This window comes from Megalops cyprinoides, chromosome 20 (genome assembly GCF_013368585.1).
Source record: "Megalops cyprinoides isolate fMegCyp1 chromosome 20, fMegCyp1.pri, whole genome shotgun sequence".
Classification (NCBI taxonomy): domain Eukaryota; kingdom Metazoa; phylum Chordata; class Actinopteri; order Elopiformes; family Megalopidae; genus Megalops; species Megalops cyprinoides.
The window spans coordinates 24,875,983-24,893,646 of record NC_050602.1 but is presented as its reverse complement, the minus strand read 5'-3'; the positions used below and the strand labels follow the sequence as shown (position 1 = coordinate 24,893,646).

General features: G+C 46.6%; 1 protein-coding gene across 1 annotated transcript in view; it reads right to left on the bottom strand.

Annotated features, from left to right (window-relative positions):
• b4galt2 (UDP-Gal:betaGlcNAc beta 1,4- galactosyltransferase, polypeptide 2) overlaps positions 1 to 17,664 on the bottom strand; it is a 113,557-nt gene that overhangs the window by 74,653 nt on the left and 21,240 nt on the right. The gene's annotated exons all lie outside the window — the stretch shown is intronic.

The following is a 17,664-nucleotide window of genomic DNA, read 5'->3' as shown; positions in this document are numbered from 1 at the left end:
TATGTCAAGACTCTGGCCTTTATTGGGAGAGATTTGGGGAAAGCTGAACAATTTCCCTGCTGTTTAATTTTCAGTCAAAAAAGGAATGACTGATCCTGACCTTAGACAAGGCTTGTGACCTCTCAAACTCTGCGTTTTAATTATATTCCCTCCGTCCAGATAAAAATGGTGCGACATAAAACTAGGAAATTTTGAACGCTCATTAGCATGCCGGCCCTGGCGGCGTGCCGCCTGTCCTTCATTAGAAAAAAAAAGGTGAAAAGGCCTCACTCCACGGCCCTGGAGTGCGACCATCACCGCCAACCGCCGATCGGGAATAAAAAACGGAGCCGTCAGCCGGCAGCTCTTTGCATTGCTTTTAATCAGTCAGTACCTTTCAGCCCGGGAGATTAGGGGTCTTGAGTTCTATGCTGAGGCTGATTGAAATGGCTCTGTTCCACTGACAGCACTAATGACTTTTTTCTTTTCTTTTTTTTTTTACCTCTGAAGAAGGTGGTATTGTTAAGACATCGCTGCTGGCTACTCGCCACCCTTCCACTCCAGAGAGACCCACACGGGCAAGAGGGACAACTTCCACCTCCTCCATCTCTGTCTCTGAGAGTATTAGCCTTTCAATCATGCACCCCCTTCTCTATTACAATAAGAGTGTCCTGTACCTGTTACAAATTCAGCATGTTGGGCAGCTCAGGAGACATCGTGAAGGTTGAGTTGCTTTTTCTCTGTCATACTCAAGGGGGATATGAGGGACAGGGCTTCCAAGCCAAAGTCAGCAGGGCTTCCAAAATAAGTTCAACTACAATAATTACATTTCTTTACATTCATTTATCAGATCCAGAGCGACTTTCAGCACAATAGAACAAAAGTACATCCAAGTTGAATGAGCAACGGTGTTAGACCAGGCTAACAGCACTCCCAGACCAGCGAGTGCAAGCATATGAATGACACGGGGCAATTACTGCATTGTGGGTGTGAGGGCTGTAACAATTCCAGAATTTTGCATTACAGTTACACTCCCAGTTCAGTCTCTCAATTCTCAACACCACAGCAAAACGATAACTTTGCTGAGCACAAGTAAGTGAATGATTCCCTACACTTTTACTACCTTTCTCATTTCCACGTAAAGCTTATCGATCTCCCTCTATACGAAGTAGGCCAATACTGACGAGGTGATACATTTTCCGTTCAATTGCTCCATACATTGGCTGAACCCACATTTTTCACAGGGACCTGCTCGATAAAGATGAGATCGGGCAATACTCAGTTTAACCTCTTTGCCTCTGAGGCACTCTCATATTCTCAAACTGGTCAGGTACAGCTGAAAAGGCCAGATTGCCTCATTTATATTGCACATGTAAGTGCCTGAGCTGCTGATTTCCACATTGAAGGAGGAATCTGTGAAATAAAATCAGGTGGCTTTACGGTGAAAAACTGGTTGATTTTTAAAAAGAAAGAATGCAGTACACAATTATATCATACTGTATCTGTTGTGGGTTTCAAATTCTGTGCAAATTGGATCAATTACTGTTAATAGTAATTAGACTAACTAGATTCAAGTTCCCCTTAAATTAGGGGAAGCAGCATGTCGATGCTCTTATTGTGAGGTAATAGTACACACGTGTAGTTTGCTAGCTACCACAACAGTGGTTTGTTAGCAAGCACACACATGGATCAGTACTTATTACACACATAATTCAGTAGCTACCTCACACATAGTTCACTACCCTACCCTACCCCAATTCTTCCCGAAGCTCTTCTACAAGCATAGGGTGGATAGCTTGATACAGTTGTGTGTACCATACTTTAACCTGGTCTAAATGAGCAACACAATTAGCTGGCAAGTTTTTTTTTGTCTTAGCTTTCCATCAGCCTCAAACATCATATCAGATACCTCAAAAACATTTCCTCATCATCCAGGCGAGAGCAGTAATTTGTGAATGCAGCGACCTGCTGTTACCCAAATTCCTTGAGGAGGTCAGGGTGGTGACGGGCTAAATTCATTACCAGATTTGTTGTGTGGCCTCCTTCTGTATATTTTAAAGCACCATCTGCACACTGGTATTCATGGATTAATAGGTTTGCCAGCTTCATTTGCTCCAAAAAAACTAAATAATTCCAGTAAGCCTCTTGAGGATTTTTTTAACAAGAGTCAGGTGCCCATTCCTGCATATTTTTCCCTTTCTCTGTGCCATTCTTTGCATTCTAGAAAGAGTTTAAGGCGGACAAAAATAAGGTGATCAAAAGAGGAAAAAAATTAGGAAATCGCAGGAAAAATAAAATCAAAGGTGTTACTGTTTATCTGATATGGAGATACCGCTGCAGAATCCAAACGCTCATCAGAGTGGGATGCAGCGCCAGCCGGCAATGTTTGAGCAGGTGCGTCCATCGGTTTGCAACACCTCTGACGCTGCTCAGCAAACGACAGGACAGAAATCACACCGAGCTCCGCACTGGCGGCTGAGAATCGCCATGGCGACAGCAGGTACAGCGCAGGGCACACCGATGGCAGCACGGCAACGTGTTCCGTTTCTGCTGTTTATGTTGTTTTTGTTTTTCCACACGGTAAAAATCGCGGACGGTGTGCACAGCTCCCGGTTTGCGGGGGCTTGGCTCAGACCGCCGGAGGCTCCGTTTGGTGACACCGGGGGTGGGACACCCTGTCATGTGTAAAAAGATTCTGCTTCCTCAGTACAATTCAGCCACGCTTCTCGCTTCTCCCTGCACGGGCTTCCAACCCTGCTTCACACTGCCAGCCTCAGCACATTACAGCTCCCACCCACAGTAAATCCCCTCTGTACAGGCCTCTTCACAGGTCAAACAAATCAGTGCTCATTTACGTATCCCGTTTTATGCCATTGCAAATAATCTCCAAACCTGTTATAGGCCACTAATAAACACCGTCAATAATGGAGTGAAATGAGCATTATCACCATGCACCATAATGCATGCACCATGAATGTGAATCATATCATTGATCATGTGACAAACTAGGCTGTAATTTATTACTACCATGGGGGAATATGCGGCTTTCATATTGCATCAAGATAGGCATTAGCATAAAACAATGATAGTGCCTAAAAAGGATCTAAAGGATATTTTTCAGAGCACAGCTTTTGCAATGCCTTGCTTTCACACGGTGGCAATACTGCAGTAAACTTGTTTGAACCAATTTTCTTCCTCCAGTTCCCCAAGTATAGAATAGTGTAATTATGAGCTCTTTTCAGTGGTGTCTTTGGGGACCATGTCAAAGTTAATTGGCAGCTTTTGGGAGTTATCCTATAATTGGGACTCGGTACACCTGACCACAGGGTCAAAGGCTTGAATCTCAGGTGGGACTCTGCTGAGGAAAAAAAACAAAGACACTTTTAATTGAATTGTATCAGCAACCTGCAAGGCTCTGCTGAATGGGAGGAATAATTCTCCATTTCTTTGGAGCCTGCGAAAAAGCAGGGTAAGATCATTTAAAAAAAACGTTTTATCAAAAGCAAGGAACCCTCCTTAGCACTTAAATGACTTTCATCATATTTAATTCTTTAGGCTGTTACAGCTAATCTGCCAAAAGGGAACTTCATCTAATAATGATTCCTGTCCCGGAGCGCTCTTCTGCTGCCATGAAATGCCATTGTCCATCTGTCGTTTGACACAGTTAGGGGCGTGTTCAATCTAACCAATATGGTGCCTCGTCTGCAACTTTGCATTAATAATCTTTTCTCCGTTCTTGCACATTATCACAAGCTTAGCAGTCTCTGAAACTAACATGCAAACCAGCATGAAAAAATTTATCTACAAATCACTGCACTTGCTGAAAATCGGATGTGTTAAATACAATGCGCTGTAGCAATCAGATTTAATGCCTCCCTAGAAGCACAATTCACAGGGAGGAGCTGTCTCTTGTCTTTATCCACAATCTCTGGGACAAATAATGGATTACTAACATTAGTAAAGTACCCTCTCCCTCATCTCAATCCCCCAATTTATTCCTGACTTTTTAACACCACCAAGATGAACATCAAAATCTTACTTGTGTGACTAAATAACAGAGTATCAAACACGCCTAGATGTAGACATATATCTGTTCTGTCTTTTTTTCTTTCTTAATAGGTAGCCTTCCACTTCATTTTACATGTGCATGAATACGCAAATCACACACAGATTATTAGCCATGGCTAGATCTTATGTAATGTCTGTCAAAGAGAAAAAAGACATAAAATGTACACTGAAATGGACAGTTCTGCAGAGACTTCATCTGCAAGTCCCAAAACCAAAACAAAACACAGCCACGGTATAGTCCTGAAGAAAAAAAAACACAAGAAGTGCAGACATAAATCAAGGCTGGCATTTATTTTCTCTCCTGAGCAAAGATAATTTCCATTTTTTCCACAGCCCAAAATAGAGCTGACAAGTGGACATGCACACTACCCCCGGTGTGTAAAAGAGCAGCCTATTACTCTCCTCCGTCTCGGGTTGCTGCGGCGGAGCAACTATTGTGATTTTTATTTTATTAAATAATACACAGATCGTGCCATGACCCTTGTGCCCTGATGCATACTTTAAATTCAACTGTTTCCAGTTCCTTTGTTCAGAAAGCTTTGTTGAAAGCTTTGAGGGGCATGCTGGTGTGTAACCCCAGCTTTAACTTTAAACCATATGCATAGGGGATGAACAGTGCAACCTCTTCACTCCCCTAGATTTGCATTAGAGCTCTCCATCAGATCAAGTTCCTTCTCCACACAACTGTGACTCTGCCCACATTCTATATGAACTTGCTTCAACAGAGGCCCTCTCTTAGTTCACCCACCACACCACCACATGGTACCAACCAACAGCCTTTGCCACCAATCGCCAGCATCACCGCATGGCCCTGCTTCCATTTCTCTGGATGCTGTTGCCGTAGCATTAACACGCGACGGCCGCAAATTCCTCGCAACGGAGGCGGGGCCGTCGGAGGGAATTAATGAGTTGAGGCAGTGACAAATGTGTCCGAGAGGAACAGATGCAGGATGTCACTCCAGTATGACACTCCATGATGAGGAAACGGGGTTTGGGGAGAGGGGGGGGGGGACTGTGGACGTGGAATTGGGAACAACAGGAAATGCAGATGGAGTCAGATCTTGCATTAACGGCAGCTGTTTGCCCCCCCCCCCCCCCCCCCCCCCATTCACTCACACGCCAAGCCGAATCACAGACAACGAAAGCGGAGCCTTGCAGCCGGCCGTGCACGCTAGAGCCAACGGCCATATCAGGGAGCTGTGCATGTGCACTAACAAGGAACCTCACTCACCGTCGAACGAGGCAAACCCAGAAAAAGCTGCTCAGAAGGGCGCAGTAACTGCACAATGCAACACCGCTGAAGGCTTTTTTGGAGCCAGTCTAAATAAAGGAACTGAACCCTCACACCCTGCCGCATTAAAAAATCAAGTTGTTATGAGGGTAGCACACAGAACAGTTGTTGTCTTGTTATGGGAAAAGCTCCGAAATTCACAGGCTTAGAGATAGCTGGGAGAAAGAAGCCAGGCGTGAAAGTCTGCCTGCTTCCATACGGTGCCTCACAGAGGACACCAATCACCAGCAGAACGGAAAGCAGGGGCACACAGTGAACTGATGGGTTTACACAGTGCAGGGAAAAAATGCGGTCATAAATATGGTCATATTTGCAGTAGTAATGAGGGCCTCACATTTCATAATGATATCTCTTCATTACTATATATGTATATGTACACGTGTATATGTGTATTTGTGTATATGTCACACACACACACAAACACACATATATATATATATACACATCTTACACACATACAACTATATATGAAGAACTACAGCTGCATGCCAAAGCACAAAAACCCCACCAAACCTGGCAAACATTAAGCTTCTGGCCACCCAAATAATTACACAGCAACAGGTGATTTAATTAATTAACTCACTGAAACAGCCAGGCAGGGCTGGGTTTCTGTAATCTTATTTGGTAATCTGATTTATCTTCATTACATGAGGTTATTTAACAATGCAAAAGCCTAATCCCTCACCAACTGCCAGCCTCTGAGAAATGAACCACTCACGTTGATCATTTGCAGGAGGGCGCCCGTTAGAGAGTCTTTAACGTTAAAACACAAACATGTATAATGTGTTACTGCAGGCCATCTGTCATCTGATGTGTAAATCATACACTGGTTTTATCCATTGCTTATTAGAGATTAGTAAACATCTAGACGCCACACTCACCACAGACATGAAAGACACGCACGAGGAAGCCAGCTCCAGCAAACAGATTTACACTCCAAATGTTTTTGAAGCACATCACAAAGGATTACAATGACTATGAAGTGTTGTAGGTGTCCTTAGACTGCATTCTGTCTTAGAGGAAAGGAGAGGGAAAGGCTGGTCTGATGATACTTCAATAAGAACCCCACCATTAAACAATGAGATCATTCTCACATACCCACCACAAACAGCTGTCCGTTTTCGTAAGTGCCAGGCTGAAATGAATATGAATATGAATAAACCACAACTTTCACTACCGCAACAAGCCCATGTATCTGTGGGAATGAAAGCAGGAAGTCTTGGGGAATCACACATCCCACAGTGGTCATGTACACGCCACACCCCTGCCATTCAATGGCATCAGCACTGACCCAGGTGACCTTGCGCATGTCCTGCCCTACCTACGGGGGACAGCGAGTTGCCACGGATACGCGCCCCGCCCTTCCCACACTAATGTGATGAGTGTCCTTTTTCCCTTCCCGCAACCCTCACTGTGAGCAAATAATGGCCTGCAGGAACATGACTTCTCCTAATGCAATAATCAGTGCCGTGCAAGATGCAAATGTAATTTGGCACAGAGGAGGGGAGGTGGGGGGGGGGGGGGGGGGGGCTGGCGTTTTCCATTGGGCCGTGGTCGTCACGGCGAGCACTCAGTGTTCAGAGTTAGCCATGACAGGTGTTCAGTCACGTCCAACAGAGACCCGAACAACACCAGGAAACAAACCAAGGACCCACATCTTTTTGACATTCAACTGAGATTGTTTTTTTTTTTCCAAAAAAGGCAAACACATCACAGAATTGATTTCAATTAACAGGCTACTTGTCTCGCCTGTAATCCCTTTCAACTGTGATCGTTTCTTCGTTCTGGCACAGTAGGACGACAGACACGCTATCAATCACACGTGTGGTGAAGATCTTATATTTTTCTCTGTTTCCAATTGATCCTGATTTCCAATTTCTCCCCTGCTGCTTGCTTCGTGTGTGGTTTGCCAATCCAGGCTTTGAGAGGGCTGCTCGCAGAGGATGCTGGGATATCGCATCTGGGCTGGTTTCTGCAGCCCACTTGAAGTGCAGGTTCCCAGCCTACACTTGGAGAAGCCTCCTCCAAAAGGTTCCTACCAGCTGCCAGGTTGAGTTGTGAAGGCTGAAGCGTGGCGGAGCCCGGCACGGCACAGAACCCGAACTCCACCTGGCCGGCTGTCCGTCGCACTGCTGTGAACGTTTCTCCATACGTCACCGAACCCACAGACCTGAACCCCTCCACCTGCTACACTCTTGCTTCCTCCTATGATTTACCGTTCCCATGCTGATAGGGTTATAAATAATGCCCATTCTCCTTAGTGAAGGATGCATATTTGCTCACGATTGAACTCCATCCTTGACCGCACCTCTACCGCAGGGGCGAGACCATGGGCCACGGGTACTGTGTGCACCTGCAGAATGCAGTTTTCTTTCAAACCCCCAACAGGGGAAAAAGCTGCCATTCAACAGCAACTCTTTTCCATTTCCTTCTTTTCCAAATACTGTAACTAGATGCTCATTTGCAATGCATTAAATTTCAGTGCTGCCATAATAAAAATAAATAAGTAAATATATAAATAAATATCAGCTGGCGGTTAATGGGTCTTGTTGACAGCATTGATTTGCTGATTTAAAATTCCATAGGAAGTCACATCAGATTGAGCTCCGTCTCTGTAATAGCTGCGATGGTTCACTGAAAGGCAGCCTCTTGACCACTGCGTGCGGTTCAGATTATTACCACAAACATCATGCTTCACAAATGAGGGCGTTCAGCACACAGGCAGTTTCACACCTGATTGAGTTCAGCCTTAATTGACTGCTTTGTGACACAGGGTGAGGGGACTGGTGTTGTTTTTGCAGAGATGGAAGGGGTTACTGAGAGCTGGTGGGAGTCACCTTGTCACCGTACATGCGCCTGTGCTTTGACCCCAAACCTTCATTTTATTACGCAGTACCTCCCAGAGAGAGAGGATGCACACTGGAAAAGACTCACAGAAATACACTCACTCACACTCACACTCACACTCACACTCACACTCACACTCACACACATACACACACATGCACACACTCACACGCACTCGCACACACTTGCGCACTCGCACACACACACACTCGCACACACACACACTCACTCACACACACACTCACTCACACACACACTCACTCACTCACTCACTCACTCACTCACTCACTCACTCACTCACTCACTCACTCACTCACTCACTCACTCACTCACTCACTCACTCACTCACTCACACACTCACACACTCACACACTCACTCACTCACTCACTCACACACTCACTCACACACTCACACACTCACACACTCACTCACTCACACACTCACTCACACACTCACTCACTCACTCACTCTCACACACTCTCACACACACTCTCACACACACTCTCACACACACTCTCACACACTCTCACACACTCTCACACACTCTCACACACACTCTCACACACACTCTCACACACACTCTCACACACACTCTCACACACACTCACACACACACTCACACACTCACACACTCACACGCACTCACACGCACTCACACGCACACACACGCACACACACGCACACACACGCACACACAGACACCAGAGTAAATACAAATGCTCCATTTGCAAACAACGGTACACACATGCATGAGAACAAACACAGTGCGCAAATGTTCCTTGTCACGTTCAGTTGTTTGCATTTTGATATCCATGCACACATCCACACAAGCGTCTCCAGACGCACGCACACACGCACGCGCATGGGCACACACACACAGGCATACACACACGCGCGTGCGCACATACACACACTTTTTCATACAAGCACACATATAAAACCACAGGCACACAGAAGCATACTGACTGGTCAAACTGCAGAGAGGCATAAAAGCATTTATACAAACATATGTGAATGCCGTCTTCATATGAAAAAAAAAAAATACATAAATGACAAAACTTCCATTATCAACACCATCATTGGCAGCATCACCGCAAATGAAATACAGAGTCAGAGACGAGTATATCTGCGAACAATAACAATGAATCTCTACTGCAGACACAGCCATGGAAGTCTGACCTTTTCCTGCGAAATATGTCCCCCATAATTACAGCTCTAACTACACTGCGGTTTGTTCACATTCTCCTCAATCACTGAATTGGACATGAGCATCATTTAGCAATAGCACTAAAACCCTCGCCTTCCCCGGCATAAACCAGCTCTGATTTACCTCCGTGGCTTAAAGGTCTTTCCATGAGTTATTTCTTGTTAACGAACTGCTTCTCTCCACTATGCCCGCAATTACAAACCATCATTGGGGTTTGCGAGCGCCGCTCTGGTGAGCTGAAGCGATCAAACAGAGGCCACAGCACGGGTAATGAGAGCAAAAAAGGAGGCGATTTTAATATTTTAGGATAGCGGGGCTCCTCAGGGGTTGGGCTTCAAGGTTACAGAAGCTGGTTACGTTTTGTTCGCCTGTATCACCACACTGTGCTGACTGCAGGTACGCTGCACACGCTGGTGTCTCCTATCCTGCTGCACTCACAGTAACAGCGCTACACTTACCGTATAGGAACAGGGCTAATCCAATTTCGGCATCTCAGCTGTGGTGATACTCTGAGGATTCCCATGTATAGCTAGCCCCTCAAAATCTGGGAGACAGCCGATTAACCTAATATTTTGCCTTTTGGAATGTTCCTGTGCTATGCTCCGACAAGCCCTCGGTGTGGATCATTCATTTCTACTAAACAACAACAGCACAAAAATTCACAACACACAACAAAATGCACTAGTATCTCAAAGGTGGCTATATTCCAAGCCTTTCTGAGACTGAAAAGAAGACAAACATGGCCGATACCTTTTCAGCTCTCCTACCACAGAGCCTGCTGAGATAAAAATGCTCTCTAATCCTCTTAAGGAGCCCATATCATGTTTCTGTTTTGTTATTTATTATTTAGCAGGCTTGCCATTCACCTGGTTATTGCAGGGACATCTTAATGGCAGCCCAAGAGGAGATTTACTATCTCAGATAGGTTACTGCCAGACTAGGAGGCCCATCTGACATTCATTGATACTGCTTCCGCAATTTTCCCCCGAGACGCTGACCCGATGTGACAATCTTAATACCGCTGCCCCATTAAGTATATGAAAAAAAATATATGTATCTGGAAGATCCACGTGGCATCGGAGCGGGCCTGTGGTTGATAAAAACAAGATTGTCCTTTGAATAAACAGAGCGGCGGAGGAAGCGGCCTCATTTAAATGTAGTTAAAGCGGCCATTACGGCGTCCGCAGCGTTTCCCTGTCATTACCGGAGTCATTTCCAATGTCTCAAGCAGATAATTGAGGCCTTCTCTGTGCCTCGAACGGGCGGAAATGGTATCGAACGGACTGCGGGAGTTCTGCAAGAGGGATGAACCGCGACTTCTCCGCGTGTCATAATTGTTCCTGCTGATGTCATCACACGCCCGTAGCCTTCTGTGTAGGCCCATTTTCCTCTATCAAACCGTGTTTTTTTTCTGTGTTTTCTGGGAAATAACGGCAATGGTTTACTACTGACCATCGTTTTCAGAAATAATATGTCTCAAAGAACCCAAATGGAAGCAATTCAACTGAGAAATACTGCTGCCATATCAACATTAACCCATCAGCAACCCCTCACTGTAAGACCGTGCCTGCAGCTTCATAGGGGTCCCTTTGTTTGAACATTCTTTTGATTTGTGATTACAACATGGATATGATCAGTCCTACCTTCTGTGACAAACCCATTTTGTGTCATTAATTTGACAGAGGGGGAGTGAAAATAGGTTTCATTTGCCCGATTCTGATTTCTGGCACATCTGTGGTAGTGTAGTCTAAACGCAGGTTTTCAGCAGTGCAGACAGGGGTACGCCCACCTTGTCCACACAGCGCACATCTGTGTATCCTCTCTCTAGTTCTAAAAATATCTTTATTAGCAGTAATTAATAATTGCACACATTAATGAATGAGTTGCGCAAAATCCAGTCCTAATCAAAAGCCTAAGCCATGATTAAAAAAAGTTCCCTCCACAGGGACTGCCCTGCCTATTTCTCACCCTGAAGGACCCCCACATGCGCCCCCCCCCCCCCCCTTCCCCCCCTGGGAAAATGGCCAAAATGTGACACGTACCCCTAAACTGGGTCATAATTTAAAAAGAACAAATTGCCGTATATGACTTTTTTCTTTTTTTTTTTTGGGCGCAGAGCTTGTGTCAGGCAGCTCTTCCTCTGAGGAACCTTCTCAAAACTAGCTCCCGTGCCGTTTCAAAACATGCTCCGTATAAACCCGTCGAATGAATGGGACAGTGAGGTTCAGGCCACAAAGAGAAAATCACCGCGCTTTCACCAGCGCTGCCCAAGGTCGACCGCATGTTATTTACTGTATAGTAATTTTCCATTTTCTTCTGAACGTACTGAAGCATTGGACAGAGAGAAATAGAGGCTTGAACAGAAATATTTCTTTCCAACTGAGCCAGCTATCCAGCTTGACAGGCAGCCTAGCCCGCGCAGACAATCAATATGTCAACAAACGCTGAACTGTTAAACGTCCAATTACTGGAAGTCACTTAGGATCTTAGAACTAAAATACATGTACGTGTGTCTCCAGCTAAACAAGAAAAACAAAAAGGTCCTCTTTACATTCTTTTCTACTGCTATAGCCTACAGTATCTTAGCGTAGGCTACTCTTGCTCTTCCTATTCATTTTAAAACCGCGCTGGATAAATATCTAACCGCGTAACTGCATGTTTGCACATAAACAATACTGAGATGGATGCCTATTTTATCTGTTGATTGGATTAAAATATATTTGTGTGGTGGCATTACAGAGTATAAATTCTGCCGTTTGGTTTTATACTTGTTTAATAATTATTTCACTTTTTCTCTGAGCACCTTTTAGTGTCTCCTGGTCGGCTGATAACATGACTGGGCTTGGACCTGGGCCACAGGGGTCAGCATGCACACAGAAGAACCACTCTAGCTGACTGAGCCACTCAGAAGCCCCAGACTAAAGTACTTTCACGTTACAGTTTTAATATTACTCTGGAAGATATTACAGAGCAACAGAGCAGGGCTCTCTGCTGGTTGAATTTTTACTTGAACTTTTGCTTAATGCTTTCAGGCTCCCAATTTCTCCCTCAAAAAGTCAGTGAAATATCAGCTATAAGACATGTCTGTCTGCCTGTCAGAGCCCGTGGATTAAATCTACAAGGCTGAGTTATCATTTCCAACATCAGGACATGGACTTGCATATCTGTGCATTAGAAAGAGGAATTTAAATTGGCTTCACCAAATTGAAGGAAATGGATCGTTAGAAGTAAGTGAGAGCATTCCAACTCCACTGCACAATTAGCGGCATTACTTTATACCAGACAGATGGCTCTGAAAGCAGGCCTTATTAAAAAACAACACATCCTACAGGAAAGGCATGTTTTTTGCATGCCTGGGGTCATTACTGATCAGGCCGTGCACAGGACGCTCCGGCGTGGCAGGGCGAACTCCAGGAACATCACCGCTCGTGCTCTCCTTACCGCTCCGGGGTGATCCCGATGCTCTGACTCTGAGGTCACGCACCCCATCCCCCCCATCCAACCCGCCCCCGCCCGCTCCTCCTCAGCCGACCCCGCCTTCGCCGTTCGCTCGCTGCACAGGGCCGAGGCAGGGCGCATCCCGCACGCCCTCGCTCCCAAATAACCGTCGCATTAAAGAAAGATGCATTTCCTGCTCCTGCTGGAGGCGCGCTTGACACGAGCAACATTACGCACTGAATATTCACGCAGCACTCCTCCGCAGGGGACACGCCGAAAGGGGGAGGGGGGGCGAGGGGGCGGCACCACACAACCGCGGGCTGGCTGGGAGCTATTTATACATGCGCCTCATTCAACTAAAGCAGCCCACCCCAAACAGACCGGCCTGGGACCAGGAAGTACATGGAAATAAAAAAACATCATTCCACCATTAATACAAGGGAAGTCATGAATAAGAGATGTAGGAGAGAGAAGACAAACGCAGATAAATAAGTGAGGAGGGAGGGACTGTTCTTTGCCCTCGGAGCCTGGGACAGCACTCTTCCCCCAAACGCAGGTGACTGTCGTCATCCTGGAGCCGGCGTGGGACACAGAAACGAAACCTGCAGGTGCAGATGCCAAAGCTCCAAGCTCTCGGACAGGACACATGTGGAGAGCGGCCTCGCTTCCATTGGTCAGATTATAACCTGTGCTGCGAGCCTGCTCCGCAAGTCCTTGGGTGTGACATTGGATTTGATGCCAGCCTTTTCATGTGGGGAAAGAGACGCGAGTCCCCGCTAGCAAAGTGTTCCTAAGGCCTGCTACACACTGTTAAAAACATCTGAAATTGATGTGCCCGTCATTAGGATATGGCACAATGGGAACCGCATTAAGAGTGAAACATCACAGGAGCAATGCTTCAAAAACACCACGAATGAAATAAATAAAAATCCCGGACATTAAGCTTTTTTTTTCTTTTTTTACTCATTAAAATCTTACTCACAACATCCTTGAAAGAGTGGAAAGAAGTCTGTTTAGCACCTCGTTTGATTGAATAATGGAAGCTATCTGCTTGCTTATCCATCTGGAAAAATGATTCAAATTACATAACAGCAACCATTAAAAGTGTACAGAGTGGTACCGTTTTAAGGCTGAAATTTTCAACTGTCACAATAACTTCATTAATCAGCTGGATGGGGCACTATAACAGTCATGACTGATTCATTCTTACTGTGGCAGTACCCTGGATCGTTACTGAGCCTCGGTCTGTAACAATGTGAAATATAATGTGAGGCAGGACAGCCGAGCAATGTAATGATTCTTGTTTCACGGGTCTTCACATTTGCAACAGATTTCCACCAATAATTCCCCGTGACCTGAAAACCCACCATAGATAAGGTAGACTAGATAAGCACCCAAGGTGACAAATGACATTACACTCTATTATTATTTTCCAGGATTCTCTTGACCGCATTTTCCCAGGGTTGAGGAATAATTTTCCAGTTTCTTCCCCAATTAGTCTGGGTTTTCTGGTTTTTTGCTTCCCTCTGGAAAATACACCACAGCACAGCACTTTGCGATGATCTTGATTGTAAAAATGCACTACAACAAATACAACTTGATTGATCGATTGAGTACCGCATTCATTACTCCTGCTGTAAGGATTTTTTCTTGGATAATAATTCAATCCTGTAAAACTTAATGCAAATGAATGTTTAGTGGCCAAGAGAACTGGACCTGACACTGACCTGGGGCCACGAATACCCCAGTTACAACATTTCACAGACTTTCTCAGTTTCGAGTAAATCTCTTGGTGTCGTACAGCTGCAGCCTCCAGCCTAACATTCAGAAAACTCAGCCTCCCACTTTAGGAGTCAGAGTGCCTAAAGTCAGGGGAACTGAAAGCCGGTTAATTAACGGCATCGGCTCTGGTCGGCCCTGCAGGGAATGCTGGGAAATGAGAATAACAGTGGCAATCAGGGCCAAGACGTTAAAAAAAAGACCTTTCTGCTGCTCGCTCTGACATGCATTACTGGGTTGAAGATGCAGGTGGGTGACCCCAAGCTCCGGAGGTCACAGGCACATCAAGGCATGGTGCAGAGCACACGAGACTTTAACACACAGAGAGAAATTTCAGGCTCGAAGTGTAACGCACTGGCTACAAGATCACGCCAAGGCACAGATGATGAATCAGCTTTTGCAGTACAAATTCTGAAAAAGTGACCTTCGTAAATGTCATGAAAGACAATAATCAACTGATAAATTCAACCCATAATCAACCAGAAAAACCCCTCAGTCCTCCTGATTTATTACTTTTGATACAGTACTGGCTACTTCATTCCTAACTGTTCACCAGTACATTTATCTCTAAAAACTAAATTATTCCATCAGGGATTTGACTCCGGTGGGGTAATCAGAGCCGTGGAGTAGGACAGAGGATGTCTGTACTCGTGCTCTGATTGCATAAACACAACTTGAAACCGACACCGAAAACGACAACACTTCAGAGCCGATACGACCGGGTAAAAACAACACTCATTTGGGTCCAATTCGGCTCTCAAATCAAGGATGCACCGCGCCAAATCAGCAGAGGGGGGGTCCTTGGGAACAGCAAGACCACCAGCCCCCCCACCCCCCCCCACGGGAACGCTCTGTCCGCTGGCGATGCTTCACTGGAAGAGAAAACGCTTTCAGCTGCTGACTTCCACGGGGGCGTGCAGGAACACTTCAATCTCCTTGGCCCCAGTTTAAAAAGGACACAGCTGGCCAGGGGGACGGAGGGACAGGGACAAGGCCTCTTTGTCCTGGGTGAGTGGGTGGGGGGAGGGGGTACATGCAGGTGATCCCAGGAAGTCCCCCCCATATTTACGGCACTCCCACGCAGACGGGGGGGGGGGGGGGGGGGAGATGAAATCCGGCCTGCGTTGAGCTGCAGGCTTTATGAGCGCTCCGGTTCCATCCATCAGGGAGGAAGACAATAAAAAAGGTAAAACGCGATCGATAACGCAGAGAAAGGTGAGCTCCGCACTCGGCGACGGCCAAACAAAGCATAAAGGCAGACGGTGACGGCCAGGCTTCGCCATGGATACGGCCGGCCCTGCTATTTGTGGAGCCGCCCGCGGCCTCCCCTCCTGCCAGACTCACTGACTGTGATGCCGACTCACAGCCTCACCTGAAGTAGACCTCCTCTTCACCTGACAGACGGATTCTGTTCCGTCGGCATTTTAATCGGCCACCTTTTCAAGCGCTTTTCAGATTTCTGGCTCCCTGCAGGTTCGGAGGCGGCTGTCTGCCTGTCAGGAGCCCTCCTACCCCCCAGGGCTGTGTTCTGCTGTGGGCGCCCGCTCGTGAGTACCTGTCGGCTGGGCTACGATCTAACAGAGGCCCAGGCCCCTCCCTGGGGCCTCCTCTACACCTGTGACCAAATAAGCTGACACCCACAGCTGCTGTCCCTGACAAACTGCTCAGGGCATTTTCATCATTTGCAGGACACCTCTTCCCTCTTCCCTCCAGAGAATAAAGCCCCAAGTGCATTCATTTTCACTTTTCACGAACAAGTTAATCTATTCAGCCACATTTTTATGAGAGTTAGGAAAAGCAGTGGTGAACTATGAAAACACAGGAGTTCCAGTCCTGTCGCGGTCTTGTCTGCGTTCCCGAAACAGACCTTCCAAAAGTACTCATGCTTCACTAACATCCCGGCGTCACCGCTGATGACAGCTTCATAAACACGATCAATCAATACGCACCTGACAAGGACGTCTCGTTGCAAATGACAAAACGCGTGCCTCACGGCAGGGGAGAGTGCAGCCGGGAGAGGAAGCCGATGGCTGCATCGCCTCCCTTAATTCATTTGTTTGGAGCTGTCACTGTAAATGCAGCAAAACAAACAGCTTAAATCAGGCCTCAGAAGCGGGCCCATTTATCGCAGGGAGCCTTCACTGAGATCACAGACAGTTTGATTCCTTCTCCTTCTTTTTTTTTTTTCCCCTCCCTAGTTAGCCGAGAAGGCCCGGCTCAAAGATGCTGAGGTCGACAGCAATACGTTAATTTGCTGCGGCGTTTTTTCGCGAGCCGTGAGGGAGATAATGAAAGCCAGAATCCCGGCCCCCGCGTTCAGACCCGGACGCGCTGGACTTATGGATCGGCTAAAGCCCTGGCTTTGCGAACATCTCAAAGCCTGTCTGTCAATCGCTCCCCGCAGGATGAACTGCGAAAAGGGCAACGTGATATCCCCACGCTCGCAAAACAGAGTACACCCCCCCCCCCCCCCCCCCGAAAAACGCTGATCAGGCTCCAGCAGGAAGGCAGGAGTGCACGGGGGGGCGGGGGGAGAGAAGCTCGCAGGAGCGGGGTCATAAGACACCATGTGATTCAGCAACTCCCACAAGGGGCCTGCTTAAAACTCATTAAGAGGATATGGGTGGCAAAGGCCCGCTACTCGCAGGCATATCAAATGGTATTAGGGGGGCATTCATTAGCAGGTTTGTCTCATTACGCGTGGGAAAACGCACGGCGATGTCACTGCAGTAATGAGCGCAATTTCAGCTGATGAAGTGATTTCGACCAGGAAAGGTGTTTCCCACATTAGGGGAAATCAGGGTTAAACGCTGCGTAAGGCCTTCTGGAGCTCACTGGAGCAGTGGCCCTGCCTTAGTTACAGCATGCGTTCCCCTGTATCCCAGAGACGATACTATTAGGCCCTTTTTTTGCGCCGTTTTTACAATAGGTGGTACTGGGCAGCTTCCGTGGTGAAATATTTCAGCAGTGCCTAAAAATGTGTTGATGCAAAATTGATCTTTCTTTCCCACCCTGCCCGAGAAACCAGCAGGTTTTTGGAGTAATTGGAGTCTA